At 40.0% G+C, this 9772-nt stretch overlaps 1 long non-coding RNA gene across 1 annotated transcript in view; it reads left to right on the top strand.

Annotated features, from left to right (window-relative positions):
• Window positions 1–583: 583 nt before the first annotated feature.
• LOC106735838 (uncharacterized) overlaps window positions 584–9772 on the top strand; it is a 57235-nt gene continuing 48046 nt past the window's right edge. The window contains exon 1 of the long non-coding RNA XR_001371047.1: window positions 584–701. This is a non-coding gene — a long non-coding RNA (uncharacterized LOC106735838). The remainder of the gene's footprint in view (window positions 702–9772) is intronic.

The following is a 9772-nucleotide window of genomic DNA, read 5'->3' as shown; positions in this document are numbered from 1 at the left end:
GAAAGAGAAAGAAAGAAAGAAAAAGAAAAAGGAAGGAAAGGAAGGAAGGAAGGTGTAAAACAACAGGTCTTTTTGGCTTCTTCTCCTAAGAAGCCTTCCCTGGAAAAGGGTGGAATAAAGGACCACTAGAGCTGACAAATCTCATCTTTTTAATCTGTACATTCCCCATATCCTTGCAGACCTTGGTTTCAGGGCCTTTCTCAATAAATGTTCTTTGAACTGAACTGACTTTAAAGAAGCCAACTAGGAGGTAGAGCAGCCTTGAGGTGAGAATGGTGAGGCTGGAGCTTGTTATGCACTGACTCTCAGGACATGTCCGTGAACCAAGTCAGTATTGTGAGTCAGCCTTCGCTTGGAAAAATACAGCTTTGAGCTTTGCAGTGTAACTGTTTCAGCTTTCCATCTCACTTTCTAACTCCATAAGGAAAAGGAACCATCTATGTGGGTTTCCTGCTAGATGAATTACAGTGCCACATTCCTTTGGAATTGCCTCACATTCGGGGACTTGAAACTCACATCCCTTAAAACTATCATCAAGGAGCTCTAAATCCCTTCAGAATTTACTTCCAGAGTTTCCCTGTGTAGTGGCCACAAGCGTGCTTGAAAGGAAACCAGACACGGGAAGTTCTCTGATGTCCTTCTTTATTTCTATCAGACTAAGCATTCCTTGAAGACAGGATCTGTGTTTCTGCCTAAGCCCAGTAAGTCTTTGTGCTTAGTAAATGCTTAATCATTTGGTTGGTGCTGCTAAGATTTTCTAAGATATTTGTCAAACAGAGATAGCCTTTTATGTAATCAGGTACTTGTTTATGTAATCTGACTTCAAAGGCCAGAATGGGTGGGAGTTAAAGATAGCTCAATAATTCTCAGCTGATGAGAGAGAAACTCTCAGCCTCCCAATTACCTTTTTCTTGATCCAGTCATAGATCTTTTCCTTTTTTTTTTTTCTTTTTTAATTTGCCAGAGGGCATGTGTGCTTGCCAGAAAAAGAGATATAAGGAAGACGAGAGAGTATACCCCTTGGGGAATGATCACACTGCAATCTTTTCTCCATTCTTCCTCCTTTTGGGATTTTGGGAACACATGCTCATTTACTCAGTGTGTTTCTCAAACTGTCAGGTCCAGGATTTAAACTGTACTGTTGGCCATGTGAGATTCAGCTACTGTAACCCCCAAGACACAGGTTGGTCTGCTATAGATCTTAAAATGTAAACAATATTTATCCCTTTCTTATCTGTTAAATACAAAATGCTTGCCCTGGAAACTGAGACTTCCTTAAATCACAGAGAGACTAATTCCTTTCAATTTAATTAATAAATATTTATTTATCCCCCTTCTCTTTTCAAGGCATATACAAGGACTTTGGGATGACAGGGTCATGTACAAATCTTGAGCTTATGGCCTAAAAAGCCTGAGGCTTGATGGCATGTATTCCAGTTTAGCTTCTTATTAACTCTGTGATTTAGGGCAAGTTAATGAACCTCTCTGGACCTGTATTCCTAGTAGGTAAAATAAAGATAATAATAACCCCTACTCAGGACTGCTGTGAGGATTGATTAGATATCGTCTGGATATTGCACAGAATTCCGCCCATGGTCAGGACTTGATGAGTGACACTATTATTACTGTTTTTATTGTTCTGGCTTTTGTATTTGTTTTTATTACTGTAATGACTGTTGAAAAAGCTTTCATGAGATGGTAGCAGTGATTAAGCATGGAGTCAAATTACTTTAGCAGAGTAGCTGCCCAGTTATTTATCTGGGCTTTGAAGGACAAAAGACAGAGCATGTGGGTCACTATGGTACACACATAGAGGAAGCACAGCATGCTGAGAAATGCTGGTGAAGGATCCTGGACACTGGACATGAGGAAGGCTCTGGGTGTTGGGGTGAAGTGGATTAGTCCAGAATGCACGGAGGCCACTGGGAAGAGATCTGTCAGTTGTACCCCTCCCCTTAAGTCAAACAAGAATCACTTAAGAAAAAGCATTGTCACCCACAGGCTCTGCTCATCTTCCTCCACTGGGTCTTGAAGGTTGGGGAGAGTGGGGAAAAATTGCTTTGTGTCATTTTTGCCACTGTCTCTTTTCTTGCTTCAAGGGAATTCTGTAGGAGTGCAGTTTGAGGTCAAAGCACATAAGCATTTAAGACATTGCTTTTCTTCAAATCTTTGAACAAATATTAACTCATTCATCATCTCATTACCCCTGAGAGTTGGGAAAGCAGAGCCCAAATAGAGGTTGGAATGTTATAATCCCATTTATAAATTACAGTGCTTGCGATATTTACTAACTTGAAGAGTATAAGGTTTTAGTAAGCTTTTCTAAATGGGATCTCTCAATTCCTATCATAGGATTTGCTCAAAATGCATTTGCAAAGAGGAAAAAAAATGTAATGCCACACTTCCATGATAAGTTAAACAGTCAACTCATAGATCAAAGGAGAAAGGCAAAGAGGAGAAGAAAGAGAAGAAGGAAAGAAAGAAGAAGGGAAGAGAGGAGCAAGAGAAGGAGAATCCCTCTTCTTACTTTGGACTTAAACAATTAGCTTACTAAATTTTAAGTGGAAAATGTTTAAAAGTTGAAAAAAATAGTCAGCAGCCACAAACAATTGAAAGTAAATCATTCCAAAGATTTTCACTATGAATGTTCAAATTACAGGATGTGCAGAAAGTCATGCAACCGAAAGTCCTCTCAAACTTGGGCAACAAAAGAAATAGGTCACTTAAGATAGAAATAAAAAGGGGAAACTTAGATAATTGGTCAATCCCTGTGTATGACTGCTGGGGTGGGTCCAACTCAGAAATGTTACTCAGGGAGTCCTTTGCAAATATGGGAACAAGTTGTCAAACTTTTGGGGAGTGACTGTGGGCTACAGCTAGGAAGCCCTTAGTCAGCTTCTCTGCATCAAAATGGCACCCTTTACTCTTTTTCCATAGGAGGTATGACTTTGCATTCTTCTGCTTTATGGATACTGTATCAGGACTTTTTCATTGTCCTAGACAGCCATGGTATGAGCCAAACCATCATTCTATACACCTTACTCATTCTCAAACCTCGTTCATTTTTAAGATTTTAATGATGACTTCAGAGAAACAGGCTGGGAATAGCAAACAAACATGGGCATAGTTAACTTCAACTTTTAAGTCACGTAGTCATTTTCTGAATATGTAGAGAACTCTTTTATTGTAAGTCTGTGATGAGACAGCAGGAAACCAGTAAAGTGCCTGACATTACTCTGTTCTAGGAAGAATTCAAGTCTATGGGTACCAATAAAATGGAAAATGGGAAATTCTGAAGTCACCAAGGATAATTTCAGATGTCTCCAATAAGTATAATTTAGATATCAAGGAAATCCAGAAAGATGGTCCCAGTTCAGTGTGTCCCTTTTGCCATTGGAGAAGTCACCTTAGTCTGAAAATGATGGTGACAGAGAAAGAGAAGGAGAAGAAAAGGAAGGAAGAGAAGGAGGAGGAGAAGGGAATGAAAAAGATAAGGAAAGAGGAAGAGGAAGGAAAAGGAGGAAGAGGAGAAAACTAAGCAAGTTCATTCTCTATTTCATGTAATCTGTTCAATCTGACCACAAAGTGGATCAGTCATACTTTTTATATACTATTTCTACAGCCAGGTTAACACGAATTGAGGTTGAACACACATTGAGGTTCCATGGTGGGTGAACACAAATTGAGGTTCCATGTTGGACAGAGGCTGACAATGATGGTGCTCCCCAAAGCCCATTGGATGTATAGAGAACAGGTTTATCACACTGTTTCTGACTGGCACTCCCCCACCTGAACAGATGCTACACTGGACCCTAGTAAGTTTCAAGTGACTCAGGAAATCACTCCAAAGTCATCAAAGATTAGAGAAATACAACCTGGAAACTCTATGCCACAGGAAGAGAGCCCTCTGAGAGTGATACAAGGTCCTCTCCTGGAGTACTAACTCTCCCCTTTTCTTCTCTTCCCATATCTGCTTTCCTTTAGAGCCCTAACTCATTTCGTGTTCCAGATTCTATCTGCCTTTCCCAGGATGTCCAGTTGATGATTCTTTTCATGTATATTGCAAATTCTAAAGGCTCAGGCTAAAAACCAATAGCTCTGGTTCTGTGGATGGAAGAGATGGTGATGGGCAATACCCTAGGATGTAGCTGGATTTCTCCCACCATAACTGAACTCACACACAGTTTGTCACCATGAGGAGTCATTTCCTACCGATGGCTATATACACCCTTAACTCTACCTCAGACATGTGTATTCCTCTATGAATGTGACCTTGACTCTGTTTTGGAGAAGTGATCATTTTTCACCTTGTTATGTTGAGTCTGAATTAAACTCCTTTATGATTTGGATTTTCTAATAATTGAAAAATTACTGATGGAAGCCTGAACTACATCTCTTTAATCCACAGTTTATTTTTAAATTATTACTTACTTAATTTTACTTATTAGTTTTCATTTTTTTAATTTGCTATAAGGCACAGGTGCCCACAAGAGAGAGAGGGAGAGAGAGAGAGAAAGAGAGAGAGAGAGAGAAAGCGATAAAGCAAGCTGTCAGGTCCAGGACTCAAACCATGGTCAACCATATGGGAATCTAATGCCTTAACTATCACACCACCTGCTGACCCTAATCCATAGTTTCTTGCTTGATATTAGTTACCTTCTACAAGCATAATTATAAGATCAAACATGCATTATCTTACTTCAGTCTCACAGAAACTCCACAAGGAAGGTATCCCCACTTCTACAGAGGGATACTGAACTCAGAGAGGTGAAGTCACTTCCTCAAAGTCAAACAGATTTCTCAAGCTGGATCTCAATTTAAATCTAGATTTATCTGATAATGCTGTCTCTGTTATGTTACATGAATAATGACAATAACATAACACAAAGCCACCACTTGCTCTCTCACACTTAAGACAGGCATTGCAAGTTAAATATACTCTTTATGGAGCTAGTCTATGTTCATCTGCAGAATCGAATCCTTCTCACCAGCTCCCCAATAGCCTTGGTAGGTTTTTATGTTAGTTTCTTACATAGTTCACCATCCTTGTCTCAGGTCATTCCTTTACCAGATCACTTCATCACTAGTACTCCTTCTTAGCTCCCTATAGAGGCATGTCATCACATTACAATCATTACAGACATCTGAGAAAATGGATTTCCTGGTTGAAAATCTACCTGGTAGCTGAAAAGAACACTTCCCAATCTCTTAGATAAAGCCTTAGCTGTCCCTCCCCAGGTTGGGTAACAGAAGACTTTGACTGAAAAGAAACTTACAGCAGCTCAGCTGTCCCTGGCCACCTTTAGCTCCAAACACACACACTCACACTCATGCACATATGCACCCTGCTGTGCTTCCTCACACTTTGCACATGATATTCTGAGAATGAGAAAAATCCAATAACTTGTTAAAATCAATCCCATACCCAAGTGTCATCCCACTTATGACACCTCCGTGAGTGCAGTAAATGTCAAATCCCCTTTACAGAAAGAAAGGCTGAGACCCAGAAAGGCTGGGAGAGTTCAATATCATCACTGTAAAATCACCGTCAGAGGAGATCACAAAATTAAGGCTCCCAACTTGTTAAAATCAATCCCATACTGTCATGTCATCCCACTTATGACACCTCCGTGAGTGCAGTACAAATCCCCTTTACAGAAAGAAAGGCTGAGACCCAGAAAGGCTGGGAGAGTTCAATATCATCACTGTAAAATCACCGTCAGAGGAGATCACAAAATTAAGGCTCCCAGAATTGGGCCTGTTTTTTTTTTCTTACATAAAATACTCAGAATCAACAAAAGAAATAATAAAACCAGTTTTGTTTTTTTTGTTTCTTATAAAATATGAAAACTTGATATTATCTAAACCAGAGAAACATAAAACCTTGTCTTCTTTTGCATTGGAAGATATCATAGTAAATCAATTCCAAATGTCCAAGAATTTGCTCCTTTATATTTAAAGTTCATGGACAATTCTAGCAAAGTTAATTTCGTATACTACTGGTTTATACATTTTAAATGTTTATCAATGTGTTGTTTGTTTAACAATTATTTGATACCCACAGAAACGTTTAAGTCTTCATTAAAACCACTTTCTGAAGTTTTTCCCCTTAAAAAACAGGAAGGCAAATTTAGCAAGGACTAAGTGCCCTTGGATAGCAGACACTGGAATACCTCACACATAGATGGCAAACCAGGCTTCAAGATGGCCAAGCTGACTAGTCCCACTTGTGTTCCAGCTGTCACACCACACCATTTCTACCTTTGTCCACCCACCCGTAGCTCCTCAGTGGTGGTAACGTTGGGGAAAGGCTGATCTCATGTGTCTACCAATGATGTTACTCATCAACACCCTCATAATTCCAAGATGCTCTCATACTTTCTGTGAAATAATATGCTATGTCTCTTCTGAGCCAACACCCAAATATTGCCAAGGGTTCTAAGTGATGCCCTGTGCAGGGGGAAAAAGGCCCACAAAATGCCCTCTTAAGTCCAACATGTTAGACTCAAGGCAAACAGATCTGCCCTTCCAACCACACTCCAACCATCACACACTCAGAGTCCTTTCTCAGCAGAGTCTGAGAAATCTTCTCAGTCTTCTACTGACTCCAGTAGAAGACCCTTCCCTTATTAAAAACAAAAGCACACCAGCAAAAACCCTTCAAAATCTCTGTTAATATTATGTTAATCAAGATCTCTATCAGATGAATGGGAAAGGAACTGGCTTAAGCTTGCCAAATCTATTTGAAATCTGGGATTTGTTTCAGTTGAGGGACAGATAAGATTGCATTGGAAAAGAAGAATTTGACCCACTGAAAATAACAGTTTTATGATGCCTTCCTATAAGTCTAGACTAGCAAATGGAGCAGTTCTAAAATTGTCTTTGTATTTATGCCTTGAGAGATATTTATCTACATTGTAAGGTCTTTGGAACAAAGAGAGCGGTTTCCTCTTTCTACAAAGTTTGGCGTCATTATTGCTTTGAAAGATAATCATGCTCACCCATTGCCAGATGACTGCTGAGCTATGCTCCTTCTATATTTTTAAAAGAATTTGCCTTTGAAAAGAGGGGGTTGGGGATAGAGAGGGTAATTCGTGTCCTCTCACCCACTCCCTTCCTGGCTGTGAGAAAGTTGTGGGCTTGGGAACTTAGTTTGTTTTCTATAATCCCATCTAGTTTGAAACCAAAAAGGATATAGTTCTGGAGAATAAACCACAATGAGAGGAGGAGGGCTGAGGGGTAGGGGTTATAAAAATCTGATGGGTCAGCATTTGGCTCTGAAGGAGCTGAAGGAGAGAGGATTCCACAGCATGAATGTTTTCTCTTTTAAGTCTCACGTTTGTTCCCTGCCATCAGGAAGTGCAGTAGACATTTGTCACCAGCAGCTCTTTGGAGACTTCAATGCTCCTTCTCCCAGGGTCTAAACGAAGACTTCAGACACGTAAGAGGCAGATTTTGCAAACCAGCAGAATTTTTGTGCACTGTTTATCAGACAGGCAAGAGGCTGTGAAAGCAGACTTTGGGAAATAGTTTAAACAGTTCATAAATCAGTTGTAATAGAAAAGAGTAGGATCTCCTTTCTGAAAGCCCCGGTAACCTTTCCTTTATAATCTCCTAACTGGGGCAAAATTGTAATGTGTGTGAGGACCATGGGTCTAATGAAGTCACGTTTCTCTGGGTCACTCAATGTGATTTTTTTTTTCCTGGCCAAATCATGAAACAGAACTACATTCTGCTCCCTGTAACATTTGTATGATACCCTCTCTTTTGATACTGTCAAGTGTGTTACGCCAGGCTGCATAGCATTACTGATAACAAAATTCCTCGGAAAATTTTTTTTCACACACCAAGTAACAGCAGCTGAAATCAGCTGGAATTCTTGGCCAGCCAGAAAGTAAAAAATGCTTTTCATATGAAATTTCTAAGAAGCCCTAGAAACATGACGTAAAGCATTTTTACCCTCTTTGTTTTTAAACTGGTATCGTTTATATGAATCTTTAAAATTATATTTAGTATGTTGATCAAAATGTAATTTCATATAAGAACCCTGCAAGATTGCCCCAAATTTTTCTTTGGACTTAATATATTTTCAGTTGTCAGACTATAAAGAGCAGGTTTGGGGCATTGATGGCATTGCTAACTGCAGAGAAAATATAAGCTCCCAGGAGCTCCGAAGAATGGAACCCAGTCTCAAGAGTTAAGAACAGGCAAATACCAGGACCAGCAGGTGGCGTGGTGGTTAAGGCACTGGACACTCTCACATGGCCAACCAGGGTTTGAGTCTTGAATCTGGTGGCTTGCTTTCTCACTTCTTCTCTCTCTCACTCTCAACCTCTGTCTCTCTCTGGTCAAATTAAAAAAAAAAAATGAATGAATAAATAAAAATAAAATAATTATTAAAAAAAAAAAAAAGAACAGGCAAATACCAAAGAGAAAACCAGAGCCAGGTTCTGAAGGGCAACTATTTCCAAAGGCCAACCAAGGGATAAACACAGAGAATTGTTATTTCCCAGCTGGACAATCACAGGAAAAGCTAGTCAAAGCTGGAGTGCAAGTTAAAGAGCAGTAAAGTACTGAAGTTCTAGGTCTATGCCCAAGGCCTATCTACTGATCATGGTCAGTTGTTTTTAAATCTACATTTTTTTTTTAGAGGTTTTTGCTATAGGGCACGTGTGGTCACCGGAGAGACAGAAAGCAAGAAAGCAAGAAATCAACCCTCAGTGGGGATGGCCATGCTGCAATCCCTTCTCCTCCAGTCTCCTCTCAGGATATTGGGCACACACGCACATCTAGAGTGAATTTTAAGCTACCAGGTCTGAGACTCAAACTGCATCTGACTATGTGGGAGTCGAGCGACACGACCCTTATGCTATCTGCTGGTCCCTTCATTTCTTTTTTGACAGCATCTCTTCCTTAAAATAGAAATATTAGCAGACTTCCATTTTACATCAGGCACCCTATTCTCAAGGAATAAGGAAAACTACTGGGTCATGACAAAAGTCATGACCAATTGTTGCATGGAAAAACGAAAAAATACATTATGGCTTTTCCAATAACCCAAAATGCACTATCTGACATTACCTAAGGAAGATATGTACATCATAATTGCATATACAATAGGGATTTTTAAAAATTTAATTGCCAGAGGGCACATGTGCCCACTAGAGACAGAGACAGAATGAGATGGAGGAAGTACCCTCAGAATGGGCTGCAATCACATTGCAATCTCTTCTCTTTTATTCATTTATCCTGTTGCGATTTGGTGTGCACACTCACATGTGTTTTTTCAAGCTGCTAAACTGCAATTCAAACTGTGGTCAGCATGTAGGATCCAGCTTCCTTAACCACTGTGCTACAGGGCCAGCCCCAGTAGGGATTCTTGTACCATAGCAATCCACATTCTGGTATATGCCAGATTGGCGCATGACCACTGTCTACAAAACTGGAATTCCTCATAGCCAAGGTGTTTGGAGTTGGTCTAGGTTATCAAGAGAAGAGAGCCCATGCTTAGTTCTTTCTTGCACCAAACACTAGAGTCCAAGGAACAGCTGGGGAATAGGTTGTTTCTCTTAATGACTTCCAACATAGTTCTCTTAAACTTTGCTCCTGCAGAAGCCCACCCTCATCTTGTCTATGACTGTCTTGGTATGAGCTTGGCCTCTGGTGTGATAAAGTAGAATCATCTGCTCAGATTATATTTCAAGTCAAATTCAGTGTCTTATAGCCTTGTTTATGATTTATTTGGCCCTCGAGGGCTCCTGCTGAAAGTGTT

The sequence above is a fragment of the Tupaia chinensis genome, unplaced genomic scaffold (assembly GCF_000334495.1).
Source record: "Tupaia chinensis unplaced genomic scaffold, TupChi_1.0 Scaffold000542_1, whole genome shotgun sequence".
Classification (NCBI taxonomy): domain Eukaryota; kingdom Metazoa; phylum Chordata; class Mammalia; order Scandentia; family Tupaiidae; genus Tupaia; species Tupaia belangeri.
This window is presented reverse-complemented; position numbering and strand designations above follow the sequence as displayed.